Raw genomic sequence first — 22,687 nt, forward strand, 5'->3', positions numbered from 1 at the left:
AAAGCTCTGGCTGTGTGGACTGTCACGTCTCCACTACTGGGGCAGCAGAGGAATCTGGTCTGCAGAAGATCGCCAGATGAGAGATGGAGAAAGAAACTTTTGTCTAAATGTTGGTTCCTTGGGTCAGTTGTGCCAATGGTCAGCTCCATTTCTCCTCTCTCGGCATCATTCTATTCTAATCACCTAATAGAACATAATAGGTTCTTTTTTTTCCACTCAAGATAATTAAGTATCTCAGACTCACAGAAGTGGAGAATAGACTTGTGTTTGCCAAAAGGGAGAGGGGAGAGAGTGGGATGGATTGGGAGTTTGGGATTAGTAGATGCAAACTATAACATTTAGAGCAGATAGGTCATGAGGTCCTACTGTATAGCACAGGAAACTGTCCAATCTCTGAGGATAGAATATGATGGAAAATAATATGAGAAAAAATGTATGTGTACGTATGACTGGATTACTTTGCTGTACAGCAGAAATTGGCATGACGTTGTAAATCAACTATACTTTAATTAAAAAAATACAAAAGAAGATAATCAAGTTTCTGTCATTGGCAATCCACGCTGTTCTGAGTATTAACACACAGGCTCAAGCTCCAACTTTAGAGTTCTGGAATAAAGGTGGGATAATCATAAAATACTACATTTCTAGGTAACCCTAATCTAAGCTCTGCCTTGGCCACATGAGTATGGACTATTGTGGTCATTTCTAGGTTCATCTTTCTAAAGATGGCTGTCAAGAGGGAGAAGACTTAGAGGAAGAGGATGCAGCTGTATAGAAATTTTAAAGGGCCACCATGTGGAAGGCAGAATAGATATTCCTTGTTGCTCTAATAGTAGAGGGATGAGATTTTGGGATGAAGATTTTGACGCAACATAAAAATGGCCTTTCTAAACCTTGGAGTTATCCAAAAAAGACATGGATGACCTAAAGAAGGATAGAGGTCTCCATCAATGGGAAAGTTGGATCAGATCTTGGATATTCACTTATTTGGTAGTTTGGCAAATACATAGCAACAAATAGCTATATTTTACTGAAGGCTTTCTATGTGTAAAGTCCTGTACCTGACAGATTCTTTACGTAAATTTACTCATTTAATCTTTATAATGATCACTCATAATAGGTATTCCGTATCCATTAAAAAACTTAGCAAATAATATGCATAGGGCAATATTTTGACAATTCTTAAATGCAAAAGATATTTTGCAGAACTACACCACTGTTAGTATCAATCTTTGTCATAAGTATTTGTAATTTTACTATTTCATGGATTTTTTAGGTTGATGAAAGTTCTCAATTTTGACTCACTTCCACAGCAAAGATTGACCTAAGGGTTTTAAGTATGTACAAGCTAGGAATTTGCCTGTGGTCCAGTAGGTTAAGGATCCAGTGTTGTCACTGCTACAGCTTGGGTTGCTGCTGTGGTGCTGGTTTGATCCCTAACCCAGGACCTTTCACATGCCAGGGGCGTGGCCAAAAAATATGTACGAGCTATCGTACTTTCATTTCTGTTATGATTAATTCAGTTATATTTCCCCAATAAGCTCCCCATAGTGTCTTTAAGACAGTGTATAATGTGTTTTCATTTATGAGATAGTAGGAAAACTAACGTTTGTTGCATTAATGCTCCCTAGTTGTGAAGTTCTAACACTTTGTCTTTCAAAAGTGGGTAAGATAATCAGTAATACTTTCTACTTTCCTGTTACTTGTCACCCACAAATCTTTAATATTATCTGCTCCATAAAGATCCCCAAAACCACCACTTAAAGATCTGCTTAACATCAGACTAAATGGATCATTTCCTTTGGAAAATAACCCAAATTTGGTAACTAACCCAACCTATCATACTCTTTATGTTGGATTAAAAAAATCCAATCCATCACTCTCATTTCTAAAACATATTTTTGACCTTTAAAACACTTTCTGTATGCAGTAACATGGATGGACCTAGAGATCATTATATTGAGTGAAGGAAGTCAAAGACAATTATATGTGGAGTCTAATAAAAAATGATACAGGAGTTCCCATTGTGGCTCAGCAGTAATGAATTCAACTAATATCCATGAGCATGCAGGTTTGATCCCTGGCCTCACTCAGTGGGTTAAGGATCCAGTATTGCCATGAGCTGCAGTGTAACCGGCAGCTACAGCTCTGATTAGACCCCTAGCCTGGAAATTTCCATATTCTGAGGGTGTGGCCCTAAAAAGACCAAAAAAAAAAAGATACAAAATAATTTATTTATAAAACAGAAACAAACTTATAGATATCAAAATCAATCTTATGGTTACCATAGGTTAAATCATTGAGGGGAGGGAAGAATTGGGAGGGTAGGAATAACATATACACACATCTGTATAAAAATAGAACCTACTGTATAAAATAGAACTGCATAAAATAGAACCTACTGTATAGCACAGGAAAATCTACTCAATAGTTTGTAATAATCTATATGGGAAAAAAGAACGGATATATTTTTATGTATGACTAACTCACTTTGCTGCACAAGGAAACTAATACGTCATTATAAATCAACTACACTATGATAAAATTAAAAAACCAAATCCACTTTCTATAAACATCTCTTCAATTTTGCAATTTTTTTACCAGATATTACTACAGATTCTACTATGACACATCAGTGTTGCTTTCCTTTTATTCTTTCTCTTTTCCTAGTTCATCCCACATTCTTTTCCTTTATAAAATGTCAGTGAAAAGACTAAACATAAATATACAAAGATCCTAGCTACACCAGAGAGACTGACAGTTAATGCCAGATGCTGGGAGAGTTTCTTCAAATTAAATATTCAGCACCAGGTGTTTGAGTTGGCCTTACAAAGGAGCACATGCTTATGAGGGACACAAAGCTGGAATTAGACAGACCAGTTCTCATTTGAATAAATTAAGTTATTTAATGAAAATGTGTAAGAAGGGTTTGAAATCAGAGTAAAAATGAGATTAAGTTAAATCATTCATTCACATCTACATAAAAGGGAAATATTGCAATTTGTAAAATGTATTTTCAAAATTAATACTTAGGACAAATGCTAGTATTTATACTATCAGTTAAAGGAAAAAACGCTTTAATTACACTTTAGCGACAGCATTATATTGTCTGTTTCCAACTCCCTACAGACTGGTAATAATTAAAATAATCAACTTTCTTTCATCTGGTTTAAAGTAGACATGGAATTTCCTGTAATAATATATCATATTTCTTGTACTGAAAGATCTCATAGCTGAAATTCAGGGGTGTCTTTACAACTGGTTTCAGTAAATGAACTGATGAGCCAGTCATCAAAAATGCACTGTGGTATGTGTTCAAGATAGACGTTTACACACCTTTGACACATATGTACTTTCGGGCAGGTGAACACTGCTATTGCCCAAGTGGCCACTGTCTCAGAAAGCAATCAAATGAAGGTGGGATGTTAATTTTTCCATAAGACGTATTAATCAAGGCAGCATTGCCGTCATTTGAATTTATTTCATACAAGTTACTTTTAAAGTCTACAAAAAAGGTTAAAGAGAAAGAAGCCTCTTAACAGTATTTTAGACAATATTACAAACAAAGCAAATGCACAGCTGTATAATCAACACATGGGCAGCTCCCTACTCCCTCCATGACTTTCACATTGCAGAAGTAACTTGAATTTAGAGTTTATCATTCTGGAATGTCTTTTTTCAAGTGACGCTAGCACATTATTTTTAGAATAAAAAATAATAGAAAATAGAAATAAATTTAATTTCTGTTACAGATACTTTGTTGGAATTCCTATAGTTTATAAGAAGAAATATTTCCATACGGTTTAAGCTTTATTCTAAAATTCATCTTTTATATCGAAAATCTTCACAATGCTGAGATTTATTCCAAAGACCATGTATTTGCTATGATCATAAGGGGCTGAAAATAGCTGGAAGCAAGAGAACATAGGATGTTGGAGTTTCCATCGTGATGCAGTGGAAACGAATTTGACTAGGAACCATGAGGTTGTGGGTTTGATCCCTGGCCTGTCTCAGTGGGTTAAGGATTCAGCATTGCCGTGAGCTGTGGTGTAGGTTGCAGATGCAGCTTGGATCCTGCATTGCTGTGTCTGTGGTATAGGCCGGCAGCTATAGCTCTGATGTGACCCCTAGCCTGGGACCCTCCGTATGCCACGGGTGTGGCCCTTCAAAGCAAAAAAAAAAAAAAAAAAAGAGAGAGAGAGAGAGAGAGAGAGAGAGAGAGAGAACTTGCAATGTCCCACTAGCCAAATGATAAAATTGTTAAAAGAGGACTTCTCTGGTTAAGAATCTGGTATTGTCACTGCAGTGGCTCTGGTTGCTGTTGTGGTGCAGGTTTGACCCCTAGCCCTGGAACTTCCACATGCCATGAGTGTGGCCAAAAAAAAAAAAAAAAAAGGAAAGAAAGAAAAACTTAAAAAAACCAGTGTTGCACATCACATATTTCAGAGTTCACATTGTAGATCAGTGAGTTAAGAACCCGACATAGTCTCCCTGAGGATGTGGGATCGATCCCTGGCCTCGATCAATGGGTTAAAAATTCAGTGTTGGGAGTTCCCATCATGGCACAGAGGAAACGAATCCGACTAGGAACCATGAGGTTGCAGGTTCAATCTCTGGCCTCACTCAGTGAGTTAAGGATCCAGCGTTGCCATGAGCTGTGGTGTAGGTTGAAGACGGGGCTCGGATCTGGCATTGCTGTGGCTGTGGTGTAGACTGGCAGCTGTAGCTGTGATTAGATCCCTAGCCTGGGAACCTCCCATATGCCATGGGTGTGGCCCTGAAAAGACAAAAAAGACAAAAAAAAAAAAAATCCCGTGTTTCAACAAGTGGTAGCATAGGTTGCAGATGTGGCTCAGATGTGGCATTCCTGTGGCTGTGCTATAGGCCTGCAGCTGCAGCTCTGATTTGACTCCTAGCCCAGGAACTTCCGCATGCTATGGGTGCCACCATGAAAAGAAAAAAAAAATCATATATTTTATGATTTCACAAGTATGGTGATGCAAATATTTATACTACAAGTATATGAAATTGAATATTTAAATTATAAGACACAGATTTAAAATAAAATGAAAATCACATAATAGAATAATACAACATAGAGCAATCATTCATTAGAACAAGAACAGGCTGATTGGACAGTAATTGGTTAATTCAGCTGTTCAGAACATGATTTTCTCCACCTGTGGGAGACCAAGGTGACTATTTAAAAACCTTCTAAGAAGTTTAATATTTTTAGCTGGATTTTTACCATGATATTACAATATAATTTTAAAGCTTATATGCTTTTCCAAGACTTACCACAAAAACGTGCAGACGTCTTTCTACTCTACCCCACCCCCACCTCCCTCTCCCTAGAGGCAGCCATGTTCAGTTCTTCTAGCTATTTCTTTTGGAATTTATTCTGCATTTCTAAATAACACGTATATGATATTATTGCTTCCTGAGGGGATATATTTTTCTAGGTTTTTTTCCCTTCCATTGCTTCCATAACAAAGGACCACAAACTTAGTGGTTTAGAGACCACAGACGTACAATCTCACAGTTCTGTAGGATGGAAGTCTGACACTGGTCACACTGGGCTAAAATCAAGGTCTCAGATGTTTTCTGGATGCCCTAGAGCAGAATGCATTTCCTTGTCTTTCCCAGCTTCTGGAGGCTACTCATATTCCTTGGCTCATGGCCACCTTCATCTAGCTCAAAGCCAGCAAACTTGCGTCACTGCACTTTTCTTCTGTAGTCACATCTTCCTTTGAATGACTCTCTGCCTCCCTCTTTCATTTTTAAGGATGCTTGTGATGACATTGGGCTCACAAGATAATCCAGCATAATCTTCCTATTATAAGGTCAGTTTATTAGCAATCTTTATTCCACCTAGTTCCTTAAGTCCCCTTTGCCAAGTGATGTAACACATTCATCAGTTCTAAGAATTAGAATGTGGAAAGTTTAGGAGGCGGCATTCATTTTTGTTAACACAGGGGGTTCGGACACTTTGCCATCCAAAAAGTAGACTTCTGTTCCATCCCCTTATTTTTAGTGTGGCAGCCTACCTTCTGCTATTCCTGGAATCTCTAAGTCCTTTGGTTCAATTTCTCCTCCAGTTTTCAGCTCTTGTGAAGGAAGATCCAACTCCATGTGACTGGAAAGGGAACCTAGGACTTTATCTGCTTCCTTAGCAATGCTTTTATTTTTTTTATCTTGTCTCATTCCCCCACCCTTAGCAGTGCCATGTCCCCTCTAGTTCTTTAAACTCTCCAAGGTTTTGTGTGTAGTTAAATTGCCTTCCTTCCCTGAAAGAAGTTGGTTTCTTTTTGCTTATAAGCATTTTTACCCATAATTTCCTCCTTTCTCCTTCTTTTGTTTATTATGTGTAAAAAATTCTTTTCTGCAACTTTACAAGAGTTTTAGGAGAGAGCAGAGACACACATGTGTGTTCCATCAGCCATGTCTAACCAGAAGCCTAGGATACTCATTTTATAGAAGAAAAGGCAAAATCCCAAGGATATCAAATAACTCGTCTGTGTTCACCAAGCCAGTTAATTTGGAGTCAGAATTCCTGTCTAGGCCTTTCTAAGTCTTTTATTGGGAAGAAGATTAAATGAGATGAACTTTAAGTTCTCTCCCTAATCTAAGATTTTATGGCTACAATTAACTACACTGTTTCTCAAGATTTACTGCCTTTCTATCTTGAAAGGCAATTTGAATTTACATACATGCCATGTAGCATTTACAAGATAATAATTACCTTGAGAAATTTATATGTCTTTATAACTCATAGGTATCATTAACATAATGGTCATCTGATAAACATTAAAATGAAATAATAATAATAAATGTTTATTGCCAAACAAATGTGATCTTCAGGGTCTCCTAACCCATAAATTTAGAAATAGTCACTGTCAGAGCTAGGGCTCTGATTCAGCTCCTGATTTAATGTGATGGTAATTTTATAGCTGGATTCTGTGCTTTGTGAGCCTGCAGTCTGCTTATTTGGTGTTTCCAAGGCTCTTTTATAAGCATATTTAAGCTAAAAGTCCATGGCCATCTGTGTAGATTATTAGCACTTGGTAGATACTGGCACAGGATCTTAAATCTCAGGTAATTTTTCTTGGTAACCTTTTGGTACATGGGGGCTGGAAGGCATCAGTGTTGGCAATAAAGTCCTTACAGTCTCCTGTTCTCAGACAGAGTGGAGAGGATGGGCTATAACCTTAGAGGGTTTAAGAATTGTAAAAGTTATAGTACCAAGAGAATGATAAGATAAACCACAGATTGGGAGAAAACATTGGTGAAAGGCACGTCGGATAAAGAACTGCAATCCAAAATGCACAGAGAACTCTTAAAACTCTATAGTAGGAAAACAGACAAACTAATTTAAATGGGCGAAGGACCTTAGCAGTTACCTCACCTAAGAAGATAGACAGGTGGCAAATAAGCACATGGAAAGATGCTCCACATCTAAGCATTAGGGAATGGCAAGTTAAAACAACAAGATACCACTACAGACCTATTAGAATGGCCAGATTCCTGAACACTGACGATACCACATGCTGACAAGGATGTGGAGCAACAAGGACCCATTCATTGCAGATGGGACTGTGAAGTGGTACAATCATTTTGGAAGATAGTTTGGTAGTTTCTTACAAAACTAATCATATTTCTACCATACAGTCCAGCAACTGTGCTCCTTGGTATTGAACCAAAAGAGTAGAAAACTTATGTCTACACCAAATCCTACATGTGGATGCTTACTCATATTGCCAAAGCTTGGAAGCAGCCAAGATGTCCTTCAGTAGGTGAATGGATAAATTGTGATACATGCAGACCATAATATTATTAATCAGCACTAAAAAGAAATGAGCTATAGAGTTGTAAAAAGACATGGAGGAGGCTTAAGTGTGCGTTTCTCAGCAAAGGAAGTTATCTGCTAAGGCTACATACTATATGAATCCAACTATAGGTCATTCTAGAAAAGGTAAAACTATGAGGAGAGTGAAGAGATGAGTGGTGACAAGGGGCTGGTATGTGGGAGGGATGAGTAAGTGAAACACAGGATGTTCAGGGCCATGAAACTGCTCCATGTGACACTATAATGATGGGTACATGTCATTCTATATTTGTCCAAATTCATAGGATGTACAACACCAAGAGTGAACCGTAATTCAAATGATGAATTTTGTTAATAATGATGTGTTAGTGTGGGGTCATCGATTGTAAAAACTGTACCATTTCTGTGTGGCTGTTGATAATGGGAAGACAGTGTATGTGTGGTAACAAGGAGCATACTGGAACACTTGCTACCTTCTGTTCAATTTTACTGTGAGCCTAAAACTGACTTAAAAAATAAAGTCTATTTTAAAAGACTTTATAGTAACCTACCTTCATATAATATTTAAATTACAAATTTAAAATACGGTATTCTCCATCTATACTTCAACATTCAAACAGTATAAATTGAAAAATAAATTTTAAAAGTTTTTTCCTAAATTTCTCTGTAAAATGAATCAGATCATTTCATCAAAAGATCTTTCCATGAGAGCTAACTATGGAAATCTCAAGGTAATCTTCCCATTTAAAAAAATTTTTAAAAAATTGTTATTTCCCCAATACAATTTTTTTCCTACTGTACAGCATGGTGACTCAGTTACACATACATGTATACATTCTATTTTTTCACATTATCATGCTCCATCATAAGTGACTAGACATAGTTCCCAGTAATACACAGCAAGATCTCATTGCTAATCCATTCCAAAGGCAATAGTTTGCATCTATTAACCCCGAGCTCCCCAACCATCCCACTCCCTCCCCCACCCCCTGCAGCACTATTCACAATAATCAAGACATGGAAACAACCCAAATGTCCATCAACATATGATTGGATTAGGAAGATCCATATATATACACAAATGGAATACTACTCAGCCATATAAAAAACAAAATAATGCCATTTGCAGCAACATGGATGGAACTAGAGACTCTCATCCTGAGTGAAGTAAGTCAGAAAGAGAAAGACAAATACCATATGATATCACTTATATCTGGTATCTAATATATGGCACAAATGAACCTTTCCTTGGAGAATAATCTTTCCATTTAAAAAAAATCTCTATAATAATACACAAAACTGCTCTATATTACTAGGGACTTAAATTTCCTCATTATTAAATTGGAATAATAACTTGAAAAAGATTTTTTCCTACATGACAATGTCCCTGTTTTGAGGGGAAATAGTAAATTTTTTCAAAGAATAAACCGAGGTCAGGAAACTTTATGTAACATATCCAAGGACACCCAGTTAGATAATGGCAAAATTATGATGGAAAACAAGGGTGATTTTTTGTTCCCAAACATACCTTTGGATGTATTTTATCTTTATTTGGTAAAGAGAGTAATATCTTATAAGGATAGCTATTATTATTTTTTTTTATGTCTGTATCTGCAGCATATCAAAGTTCCCGGGCCTGGGATTGAATCTGATCTGCAGCTGCGACCTACACAGAGCAGCTGTGGCAACGCCAGATTGTTTAATTCACTGCACTAGGCTGGGGATCAAACCTATGCCTCTGTGGCCACCCAAGCTGCTATAGTCAGATTCTTAACCCACTGTGCCACAGTGGGAACTCCAAGGATAGCGATTGTTTATACTCATTTACCAAATTCCAAGATTTTCCCAACACTTTCTCATCTCATTCCTATAATAATCTTCCAAGATGGGTACTATTATGTTCCCATTCAAGGAATCAGAAATGGAAGCTCAGAGAGGTTGAGTAATATCTACAATTCACTCAGCCAACAAGAGACCGTGTAAGAGTAGGTCTGAGTGTGTGCTCATAACCCTGAAAGGTATTGTCCAAATGAGGTTGCTAAAGGAGAAGCTGGATGGAATTAGCTGCCCTGTTCAAACCATCTGTGTTAGTATCTCTCTGTGGTTGATATTTATTGCTAGAAAACACGGCAGTGGAATGTCTCTGCTTTGGAGCTGGACAGACTCAGGTTAAAATTAGAACTCTGGAGGAGGAGGCCCCTTGAATGGAGTGGTTGAGTGTAGACTTTGGTGGCAGTGAACCATGTTCCATTCCTGGCATTGCCACTGACTGATTATATGACATTGGGCAGGTTACTTATCGTCTCGAACTTCTGTTTCCCACCTGTGGTGATAAGGATAGGATCAACCTCATTGGGCTGTGAAGAGGAAATGAGAGCAATAATATGTACAAAGTATATACACAGCACTCTGCACAGTACTTGCTACCTAGTGGGAGCTCAGTAAATGTTAACTCTCATTATTGTTGTTTTCATGATAACCTCTCTGAGGCTTGGTTTTCTTATTGGTAAAATAGGAATATATATATTACAGTGTAATCATTAAAGAAATATTTGCAAAATGCCTGGCACTTAATAAGTGGTGACTCCAAAGTCCAGGATATCCTAGAGGCTTTTATCACTAAGTCTCAGATAACTAGAGATAAATATTAAGCTATTGGAAAAGTATAGATAAGTAGTCTTAATGCCAGTAATGCTGTTGTGTGTGAGAAGTTGCTTCCTCATCCCCATTTTCTATTTTGCAAAACCAATTATCAGGGGTAAATGCAAAGCTACAGGTTAGGAGAGATGTGAGCTTTGCCTAGGACTAACTTTTTAAATGGCTGAAATGCCCTCAACCCCAAGGTTAAAAAGCAAAATGTGTTGATCTCTTGCCTTCCTCAAAAAATTCATAAAGTTCACTAATTCCTGAGTTTGCTGAGACATTAGACTTAGCTCATAAGTGAAATAATTTAAACTAGTTAAAATAGAAATAGTGCCAGAAGGCTCTTGAAGAGGGAATAAAATGGTGGGCGTTTCATGGCTTTGCAACAGACTGTTGAGTGTGATGTCTTTTCTCTAGTGGCCCTTTTGTGCTGTGTGAATCACACTAGGTTGGAGAGGTACCCCTCACGCTTGCACCCAAGCAGCCAGTTCTCCTTGGCAAGCAGAGAAACAAATGGTTGTTGGAAGCTAGTATCTGCTTGGGGAGCGGGTGGTGCTGTGAGTGGCATGGTGGGTGGGGAGCAGGGGTCCTGGATCTAAGTTTTCTTAAGTGCACACAGGTAGGGAAAACCAATATCACCGAGATGCTGTTGTGGGGGCCGAGCAAAGAACCCACCCAAGAGGGCCCTGATGGGAGTACGTATCTTCTGGGAGCCTCTTCCCTCAATCACAGTGTTCTGAGGTCTCCCTGTCTGGTACAAGTTTCTCAGGACAGTTAGGGGTGGGGGGCTGGTACTGGTCTCGACAACATGGTAGCCTCTCTCCATCAGATTTCCTCATGGAGTACAGGGTGCACGGGGGCAGAGTGGGATGTCAGAAACCCTGGGGTAATAGAGTTGGCATGAGACTTAAACCCACACTGTTTTCTATCAGCTGTGGACCCTGGGAAAATAAATAAACCAACCACCCTCTGGTGCGCCCTGACTCCTTCACCATCTGTAAATTTAGGAGGGCTGTGAAAATAAATGCAGAAATGTGCTTGCTGTGGTGTATTGTGGGTGCTCCAAAAATGTCTTCAGAGTTTTAAAAAATAATTAATGTTAAATGTTGGAGAAATATAGACTACATCACAAGCCAAAAAAAAACCCAAGAACAATTAAAAAAACCCAACCCCCCTCCAACCCACATTTCCAGGTCTCCTGTTCAAAGCATGAAATAACACCCATGGGATTATTCTGATAATTATCCCAAGTCTAAATCAATAATACCATTTAAAAAATAACCCTTGATTTAGACTTCACTGGCTTTAAACTGCCTTGAAAGGTATTTTTGTCAAACAGTGACACTTTGCAAATTAATTTGGGAGATGAAGTCATAAGGACTGTTTGAAGAAACTTAAAAAAATACTTCTTGAACACTTGTTATCTCAATAAATAAATGCATTTCTAACTGTGGTATTTTAAATTAAGTATTTGCCTATTGTCTAGGGAAAAAAGGTCTTTTATATTTCTGAAAAGCTCCTACTGTCATCTTAATTATGACGAAGTATTTAATTTTGTAGGAATACTGCCCTTTTCATGGCTCACATGATTGCTCAAAGATCAATTAATGAATTCTGAATCCCTGATTTGCATACAGTTTAAATCCATAACTTTGAAGACTCAGAATCGTCTTTTTTTTTTTTTTAATAAATTAGCTCATTTCTGAAGAGCAGCCAAAACTGAATCCCTTGACTATGCCAACCTTTTCTTATGGGAAATAAAGGTCTGAAAAATACATTTACCCAAATATAAAAATGTAGGTTTCCTTAGAGAGAGACAAAATAACACCTCCCTAAATAATAGAGCCCAAGAAGGGAGAGGAAATCTTACGTATTGAGCATTTCCACTGGAGCCAGGACAGTGTTGTGCCCAAAACATTAGATACATGATCTAACACAGACTTCATTTCATTTTAATCCTTAAGACAACACTATGACATAGACATCCCTTCCATCTTTTTTGCATTCTGCTTCCTAAACATGTCTCGCTCCCCATCCATCCCCCTTGCTTCAACTCCAGGTAGACCAGGGCTTCCCAGGATTTTCATATCATGGCCCGTGTGGAAAAGTGCTATATTTACATGGCACATTGAAACAAACAGCAAAGTCTTCTGAAGCATTTAGATAAGGCTTGGTGAAAAAATACAAATAAGAAAAATAAAATACATATACTAAAGAAGATATTAAATACTGAATTTGTACTACCTTTACAAATTAAAGTTTTGAATTTTTGGAGAAACTTGAGCCTGATTTTGCAAACAGAGCTTCGTTGTTTAGTGGAAAAGCTTATTGAGGCTGAACTTACATTCTGTGAAATACACAGACTTTAATACACTTTTGATCATTTTTGACAAGTGAACAAATAACCCCCAATCAAGATATAGAATATTTTTTACCCTAAAATGTTTCTTTGCAACCAGTCAATGCCTGGCTCCTAGAAGCAGTCACTTGATCATAGAATAATAATATCCATTAGTGTGGAAAGGACTTCATATAAATGGAATAACACAGTATATACCCTTCTGTGTCTGGCTCCTTTTATTAAGCTTAATATTTTCTTTTTTTAAGTTTTTATGAGACATCAATTTTTGAAATACATAACGCTTATAGCACAAACATGGTTATTCACAGATTCTTTTTACAAAACATTATGCCATTTGCAACAATACCATTAAGATCATGATCTAAATACCTGTCAGAATTCAAAAAGGATTCATGGATCTGGTCTCCAGAAATCCACAGTACATGACATAAATAAAGTAGGGCTGAACGTCAGGGCTAACCCCCACATCAAAATACTCATTCTCTATCCCAACGGTCAGAAGGTAATGGTCCAAGTCCAGCCGCTGGCCTGTTTTTGTACAGCTGCAAGTTAGACATGGTTTTGACATTTAAAAAAGGATTGTTAAAAAACAAAACAAAAACTAAACTAAACCAAGAATACGCAACATAGACATATGTGGCCTGCAAATATTTACTATGTGGTTCTTTACAGAAAAAGGTTGCTGACCCTGCATTATATGAAAGTGACTGAGAGAGAGTGACTGGTACATACTGATGAGTATGTTATGGGCCAAGACCATCATAAGCTTAATATTTTCAAGATTCATTCAGTTTGCTGCATGTATCAGTAATTTGTTACAGGCATCCCTCATTTTATCGTGCTTCACTTTATTAGACTTTGAAGACATTGCATCTGTTCTACAAAGTGAAGGTTTGTGGCAATCCTGCACTGAGTAATTCTATCGGCACCATTTTCTAACAGCATTTGTTCATTTCACATCTCTATGCCACATTTTGGTAGTTCTCATGACACCTAAAACCTTTTCATTATTGTTACAATTGTTATGGTCATCTGTGATCAGTGATCTTTGATGTTACAATTGTAATTGTTTTGGGGGCACCATGAACAGTTCTCATATATCAGGAACTTAATTGAGAAATCAGCTCCACTGGTTGGCTGTTCCCCTGTCTCTCTTCCTCTCCTCGGGTATCTCTATTCCCTGAGATACAACAATATTGAAAGAAGGCCAGATAATAATCCTACATTGGCATTTAAGTATTAATGTAAAAGGAAGATTCACACATCTCTCAATTTAAATCACAAGCTAGAAATGATTAAACTTAGCAAAGAAGGTATATCAGAAGCTGAGGTAGGCCAAATCTAGGATTCTTGCACTAAACAATTAGCCAACATGTGAGTGCAAAGGAAATATTCTTGAAGGAAATTAAAAGTACTACTCCAGTGAACATAAGAATGACAAGAAAGCAATAAGAATGACAGCCTTATTCCTTATAAGGAGAAAGTTTCAGTGGTCTTGATGGAAGATCAAACAAGCCAAAAGATTTCCTTAAGCCAAAACCTAATCGAGAGCAAAGCCCTAACTCTTTTCAGTTTTATGAATGCTAAGAGAGGTGAGGAAACTGCAGAAGAAAAGTTGGAAGCTAGCAAAGGTTTGTTCGTGAGATTTAAGGAAAGAAACCATTTCCATAGCATAAAAATGCAAGCAGCTTATGCTGAGGAGGTAGAAGCTATAATAAGTTATCCAGAAAAACCTAGCTAAGATAATTAATTAAAGTACCTGCCATAAACAATAGATTTTCTATATAGATGTAACAGCCTAATATTGGAATAAGATGCCATCTAGGCTTTCATAGCTACAGAGGAAAAGTCAATACTTGGTCCCAAAGCTTTAAAGAACAGCCTGACTCTTGTTAGGGGTCAGTGCATCTGGTTTTTTTAAATTGAAGTCAGTGCTCATTTACCATTCTGAAAATCCTATGGTCCTTCAGAATTATACTAAATCTACTCTGCCTTTGCTCTATAAATGGAACAACAAAGCCTAGGTGATAGTACATCTGTTCACATCATGGTCTACTGACTATTTTAAGCCCTTTGTTGGGACCTATTGTTCAGGAAAGAAAAAATCCATTCCAAAATATGGCTGCTGGTTGCCAATGAACCTGGTCACCAAGAGCTCTGATGGAGATGTACAATGAGACTAATGCTGCCTTCATGCCTTCAAACACAACAACATTCTGGAGCCCATGGATAAAGGAGTAATTTTGACTTTCAAGTCTTAAGTCTTATTATCTAGGAAATATCTTTTGTAAGGTTATCATTTGCATGGATAGTGATGAATTTGGGCAAAGTAAATTTAAAAACTTTTGGAAAAGATTCAGAATCCTAGATGACATTAAGAACATGTGTTAATTCATGTGAAGAAGTCAAAATACCAACATTAACAAGAGTTTAGAAGAAGTTCATTGCAACCCTCATGGTTGACTTGGCAGAGTTCGAGACTTCAGTGGAGGAATTAATTACAGAAGAGGCAGAAACAGCAAAAAAGACTAGAATGAGAAGTAGACCCTGAATACGTGACTGAATTGCTGCAATGTCATGTTAAACCTTTAAAGGATTAGGAGCTGCTTCTTATGGATAAGAAAAGAAAATCATTTCTTGAGATGGAATCTACTGGTGAAGAAACTGTGAAGATTGTTGAAATGACAACAAAGAATTTAACACAACATCCACCTAGTTGAAAGAGGAACAGCAAGGTTTGAGAGGACTGACTTCCAATTTTGAAAGAAGTTCTATTGTGGGTAAAGTGCTATCAAACAGAATTTCATGCTATAGAGAAATTGTTTGTGAAGAATTGATGTGGCAAACTTCATGGTTGTCTTAAGAAACTCACAGCCATCTCAGCCTTCAGCAACCATCTGATCAGTCAGTGGCCATAAACACCAGGGCAAGACCTACACCAGCAAAAAGGCTCCCTGAAGGCTTAGATGTTGGTTAGCTGTTTTAGCAATGAAGTATTTCTTTAGGGTATGTACATTGCTTTTTTTTTTTTTTTCTGTCTTTTTGCCATTTCTAGGGCCGCTCCCGCGGCATATGGAGGTTCCCAGGCTAGGGGTCCAATCGGAGCTGTAGCGGCTGGCCTACGCCAAAGCCACAGCAACGCGGGATCCGAGCCGCGTCAGCAACCTACACCACAGCTCACGGCAATGCCGGATCGTCAACCCACTGAGCAAGGGCAGGGACCGAGCCCGCAACCTCATGGTTCCTAGTCGGATTCGTTAACCACTGCGCCATGATGGGAACTCCTACATTGCTTTTTAAACATGATGTTATTGCACATTAAAAGCCTACAGTCTGTTGGGTTGTATAAGTTGTTTATATATTCTAGAGATTAAGCCCTTGTCGGTTGCATCATTTGAAACTATTTTCTCCCATTCTGAAAGTTGTCTTTTTGGTTTCCTTTGCTGTGCAAAAGCTTTTCAGTTTGATGAGGTCCCATGGGTTTATTTTTGCTCTAATTTCTATTGCTTTGGGAGACTGACCTGAGAAAATATTCATGATGTTGATGTCAGAGAGTGTTTTGCCTATGTTTTCTTCTAGTGCTGGAGGGGTTGTGGAGAAAAGGGAACCCTCCTGCACTGTTGGTGGGAATGTAAACTGGTACAGCCACTATGGAGAACAGTTTGGAGATACCTTAGAAATCTATACATAGCACTTCCATATGACCCCGCAATCCCACTCTTGGGCATCTATCCGGACAAAACTCTACTTAAAAGAGACACGTGCACCTGCATGTTCACAGCAGCACTATTCACAATAGCCAGGACATGGAAACAACCCAAATGTCCATCAACAGAGGATTGGATTCAGAAGAGGTGGTATATATACACAATGGAATACTACTCAGCCATAAAAAGAATGACATAGTGCCATTTGCAGCAACATGGATGGACCTAGAGAATCTCATACTGAGTGAAATGAGCCAGAAACACAAAGACAAATACCATATGATATCACATAACTGGAATCTAATATCCAGCACAAATGAACATCTCCTCAGAAAAGAAAATCATGAACTTGGAGATGAGACTTGTGGCTGCCTGATGGGAGGGGGAGGGAGTGGGAGGGATCGGGAGCTTGGGCTTATCAGACACAACTTAGAATAGATGTACAAGGAGATCCTGCTGAGTAGCATTGAGAACTATGTCTAGATACTCATGTTGCAACAGAACGAAGGGTGGGGAAAAAAAGTGTAATTGTAATGTATACATGTAAGGATAACTTGATCCCCTTGCTGTACAGTGGGGGAAAAAAAAAAGCCTACAGTCTAACATAATTTTCTAGGTGCTGGGAAACCAAAAATGTTTCCCAGACCAAACCTGCAAGGTGTCCAAGGTATACTTAAAATAGAGATATCCTGTTGGACCTCCATCTCTTTTTAAGTTTTTAAATTTAAATTTTTTTTTTGTTTTTTTTTAAGGCTGTGCCTGTGATATATGGAAATTCCAAGGCTGGAGTCGAATCAGAGCTGTAGCTGCCTTTGCCACAGCCACAGCAACACCAGATCCATAACCCACTGAGAAGGGCAGGGATCAAACCCACATCCTCATGGATACTAGTCTGGTTCGTTACTGCAGAGCCTCAAGGGGAACTCCCCTCCATCATTTTTTAAAATGATACTTTCCTTTTCTCTTTAATTTTCTCAGGTGCCTTTGCTGAAAATCATTTCACTGCATATGTGTGGGTTGTTTTTTTTTAACTTTCTGTTTTGTTCCAAGAACCTATTTGTTTTTCTTTTGCCAATATTGCACTGTTTGGATTAATGTAGTTTAACAGTAAGTATTAAAATGAAGCTCAGTTCTCAAAATTTGTTTTTACTTTTTCAAAATCGCTTTGGCTATTCTTGATCCTTTCTGTTTCTATAAAGGTTTAGAACAAACTTGTCATTTTCTACACACAGTCTGCTATTATTTTGGCTGGAACAGCATTGACTCTAGTGCATTTGGGTAGAATTCTCATAATAACAAGATGGAAGCTTTCAATTATTTAACATGGTTTATTTTCGCATTTCTGTCTTTAATTTCTCTTAGCAATGATTTTTAGTTTTCAATATAAAAGTTTTGTGCATTTTTTTGTGAAATTGATATTTATGTATTTTATCTCTTGAGTGCTATTATAGGATGGGGTTTTCTTTTAATTAAAGTTTTCAGTTTATTTCTAGTATATAGAAAAATTCTTTAGTACATTTCATATACAAAATTATTCCAACTATGGAAAAAACTGCTACTTTTTCCTTTACAAACTTTATACTTTTCATTTTTTGGCAATCTTATTATGCTGGGTGGGACCTCTAAGAAACTGTGTGATAAAAAAGATAAAATAGGAGTTCCCATCGTGACACAGTGGAAACAAATCCGACTAGGAACATGAGGTTGCAAGTTTGATCCCTGGCCTCACTCAGTGGGTTAAGGATCAGGTGTTGCATTGATGTGGTGTAAGTTGCAGACATGGCTCGGATATGGCATTGCAGTGGCTGTGGCGTAGGCTGGCAGCAATAGCCCCAGTTAGACCCGTAGCCTGGAAGCCTCCGTATGCCGCAGGTGTGGCCCTGATAAATGACAATAGCAACAACAAAAGATAAAATACCAACAATGAACATTCGTATCTTTTTTTCCAGTCTTAGGAGGAAAGCATTTAATATTTCACTGATATTAGTAATACATTCATCATGGATGACTTTTATTAGATTGGGAAATATGCTTTTATTTCCAGTTTAAGATATTTTCGTGTATGTGAAACACGTTGAGTTTTGTCAAGTGATTTTCTCAACTCATATGATTTTATTTTTCCTTTTAATCTGTTAATGTGGTTAATTACATTGATGGATTTCCCAAGGCTTAAATATTCTTATACTCCTGGGATAAACCTCAGTAGGTCAGAATGTATTATTCTTTTATGTTTCATGTATATAGAGAGATTATACAATCCTTTTCTATTACTGGGGATAGTGTTCTGTAACTATCAGTTGAGTTATGTCTTCCATGCCTTGGTTAACTTTTTTTTTGTCTGCCCTTGCAGCATTTGGAAGTTCTCAGGTCATGGATGGAATCTGAGCTGGAGCTGTGACCTATGCCACAGCTGCAGCAACGCTGCATCTTTAACCCCCTGTGCTGGGCCAGGAATCTTGCCTCCACAAACAAGCTGGGTTATTAACCTACTGCACCACAGCAGGAACTCCCTGGCTAATTTTTGGTCTAGTTGTCCTATCAGTTGCTGAAAGATAAGTGCTAAATTCTTCAACAACAATTGCATATCTGTGTATACTTTTAGTTTTGTCACATTTAAAATTGTTATATTCTCTTGATCACCTTACCCTTTTACCATTATGAAATGCCTCTTTATCTCAATAATAACCTTTGTCTTGAAGTCTACTTTTGTTATAAAATACAGTCATGGTGGATTCTTAATGATTAGTATTTGCATAGTTTATCCTTTTCCATGCTTCTACTTTCAAATTTTCTGTGTCTTTTTGTTTAAAGTGTGTTTCTTGTCAACAACATACACATTGGTCTTGTTTATTTCTAACCATTTTTAAAAATCTCTGGCTTCTAATTTGTCTCTTTAGTCCATATGCCTTTATTGATATATGTAGATTTTAATCTACCACAGAACTCTTTGATTTATATTTTTCTGTCTGCTCCTCATTTTCTGCCTCTTTTTTTTGTGTGTATGAATTAAGTATTTTTAGGTATTTGCTTTATTTTTATTTTTAATATTAGTTATTATCAGTAGTTATATCTCCTTGTTTTTTTATCTTTTAGTGATTGATCTAGAGATCATAATATGCCTTTCTAACTTGTCACAATTAAAAATTGTTATACTACACAATGTAAGAATCTTAAAATGATATATTTTAATTACTATTCTCACTCTCTGTGCTCTTGTCATATATTTTACTTCTAAATATGCCAGAACCTCGTATTACATTGTTATTATTTTTACTTTAAAAGGTCAATAGTTTTTAAAATTCCAAAGTACTTTATATTTATTGACATGTTTCCTCTTTCTTGTGTTTTTTTCTTCCTTCCTGAAGAACTGGGTTTCTGTCTGCTATTGTTTTTATTTGAGTAATATAACTTATTTTAGTATTCCTTATAGTAGAGCTCTGTCTGAGACAATTTCCTTTACTTTTGCCTTTTTGAAAAAAATCTTTATTTTACCTTCCTTAATTTTCAGAAAATAATTCCACTAGATGTAGAATTCTAGATTGATTTTTTTTCTCTTTTTAACACTCTAAAGATGTCATTCCACTGTTTTCTGGTCTCCATTGTTTCCAGCAAGAAGCTGTAATTTTTATTGTTGTTCCTCTTTATGCAATGTGTCTTATTTTCTCTGGCAGCTTTTAAGATTTTCTCTTCATGTTTTGTTTCCAGCAGTTTGATTATGATGTTTCTCAGGGTGCTTTTATTAGTATTTCTTTGTATTTATCTTTCTTGGGGTTTGCTAAGCTTATTGAATCATGGGTTGATGTCTTTCACATATGTTAGAAAATTCTAGGCTATTCAAACATTTCTCTTGTGGCACAAATTATGTGCATATGTATGTGTGCATATGTATGTGTGTGTATTAGATATCTTGAATGCACAGTTTAATAATAAAAATAAATTGTCTAATACCATATGATATCACTTATAACTGGAATCCAATATACAGCACAAATGAACATCTCCACAGAAAAGAAAATCATAGACTTGGAAAATAGACTTGTGGCTGCCCGATGGGAGAGGGAGGGAGTGGGAGGGACTGGGAGCTTGGGGTTATCAGACACAACTTAGAATAGATTTATAAGTATATCCTGCTGAGTAGCATTGAGAACTATGTCTAGATACTCATATTGCAACAGAACAAAGGGAGGAAAAAAATGTATGCATGTAAGAGTAACTTGACCCCCATGCTGTAAGCGGGAAAAATAAATAAATAAGTGAATAAATAAATTGTCTGATTGGTTTCAATTTGATTTCTTCCTCTGCTGTGTCCAGTCTGTTGATAAAATCATAGAAATAACTCTTCATCTCTGATATATTTTTCATTTCTAGCATTTCCATTTGCATGTGGAATTGTCCATCTCTTCAAATGTGTTGTTCACTTTTTCCACTCTATTGTTTTTTTATGTTTATTATTATTTTAAGACACCTATCTGATAATTCCAATAGAGATTCTATTTACTAGGTCTGGTTCTATTTACTGTTTTCTATTTAAGAAAGAGTTACTTTTCCATGTGTCTCATGACTTGATTTTGATTGAATTCAGACATGATAAATTAACAATGAATGGTAGAAAATGAAGAAAATACTAATATCTAGAAAATGGTAGACCTTTTTTTGTCTGGCAGGTCATTAGTGAGAAGGTTTGAGACAATCTAATCTGTAATTGACCTAGATCTGGACATTTTATCATTTTAATTAGGTTTAGTTAACACAGGCTCCATATTATTTGATGGGGGAATCAGAACCTTACCTGTAGCAGGATTTGAGGTATGAGTGTCTGGGAGGGATTTTATCAGTTCTTCCCTCCTGCCCTTAACTTTAGCAGCCTCTGTTTGCTTTTCTTCTGCCTCTCAGCAATCCTGCACTCTCCCAATGCCCATGGCCCCTGCCTGCACTCAGTGCTAGGTCTGGGATTTCTCTCGATACCTGTGTTCTGCCCTTGGACTCCAGTGAGTCCTATGCACTTGTGTTTGTGGTGAAAGATATCTTCTGCAGCTCTCTGGCTCTTTCCCTAGTAGGGAGAAGGACCAAACCTGGTGAGGTAAGGTCGTTTTCTTTCTACAGCCACACCCTCAGCATATAGAAGTTCCCAGGTGAGGGGTCGAATTGGAGCTGCAGCTACAGGCTTATGCCACAGCCATGCCAACACAGGATCTGAGCTATGTCTGTGACCTACACCACAGCTTGCAGCAATGCTGGGTCCTTAACTCACTGAGTGAGGCCAGGGATCGAATCCCTATTCTCATGGACACTATGTCAAGTTCTTAACCTGTTGTGCCACAACATTGAACTCCCCCTGGTAAGGTAAGGTCTTTCAGTGTCTGTGGGAGTTTCTCTCAGCTCTCCTTGGACCTCAGCAGGCTCTGCCCACCTGCACAGGGGGAGAGAGAGGGGAGGCTTTTGTTGGGTCTCCAGCCACCGTCCTCAACCCCTACCACAGATGGACAGCTACTGCCTCACAATCAGCGCCAGGGTCTGAGAGCTGGGAGAGTTCCTTTGGTTTTCCTGCTCTGACTTCGGCAGTCTCCACAAAGGGGTCTCTCGTCAGTCTTGCCATACCCCAATCAGCCCTGTGGGCACTTAGTGAAGGCTTGTGGAAAGAGTTGGTGTGTAGGGGCAGATCCCTCTCTGTCTTAGCTCCTGCGGATTTAAATCCCTTTAAAACTTCATTAAATACTTGCACCCCAAAGTTTATAGCAACGATATTCACCATAGCCAACACACAGAAGCGACCTAAATGTTCATCACCAGACGAATGGATAAAGAAGGTATAGTTCATATATTCAATGGAACACTACTCAGCCATAAAAAAGAACGAAATAATGCCATTTTCCAGAATATGATGGACTTAGAGATTATCATACTAAGTAGGTCAGACAGAGAAAGACAAATATTACATGATATCACTTACATGTAGAATCTAGAAAGATGATACAAACGAGGAAATTCTAGTTGTAGTGCAGCATTAACAAGCCTGACTAGTATCCATGAGAATGCAAGTTCACTTTCTGGGCCTTGCTCAGTGGGTTAAGGATCCAGTGTTGTTAGGAGTTGTGGTCGTAGATGAGGCTCAGATCCCATGTTGCAATGGCTGTGGCATAGGCTGGCAGC

At 37.7% G+C, this 22,687-nt stretch overlaps 1 long non-coding RNA gene across 1 annotated transcript in view; it reads right to left on the minus strand.

Moving 5' to 3' along the window:
* Nucleotides 1-12,876: 12,876 nt before the first annotated feature.
* The window catches only part of LOC110257154 (uncharacterized), a 75,464-nt gene continuing 65,653 nt past the window's right edge, over nt 12,877-22,687 (minus strand). The window contains exon 4 of the long non-coding RNA XR_002339401.2: nt 12,877-13,372. This is a non-coding gene — a long non-coding RNA (uncharacterized LOC110257154). The remainder of the gene's footprint in view (nt 13,373-22,687) is intronic.

Source organism: Sus scrofa, chromosome 15 (genome assembly GCF_054392235.1).
Source record: "Sus scrofa isolate SSC_HxYL_T2T_F1_AM1 chromosome 15, Sscrofa_HxYL_maternal_Yorkshire_Landrace_v2.0, whole genome shotgun sequence".
In the NCBI taxonomy this organism is placed as follows: Eukaryota; Metazoa; Chordata; class Mammalia; order Artiodactyla; family Suidae; genus Sus; species Sus scrofa.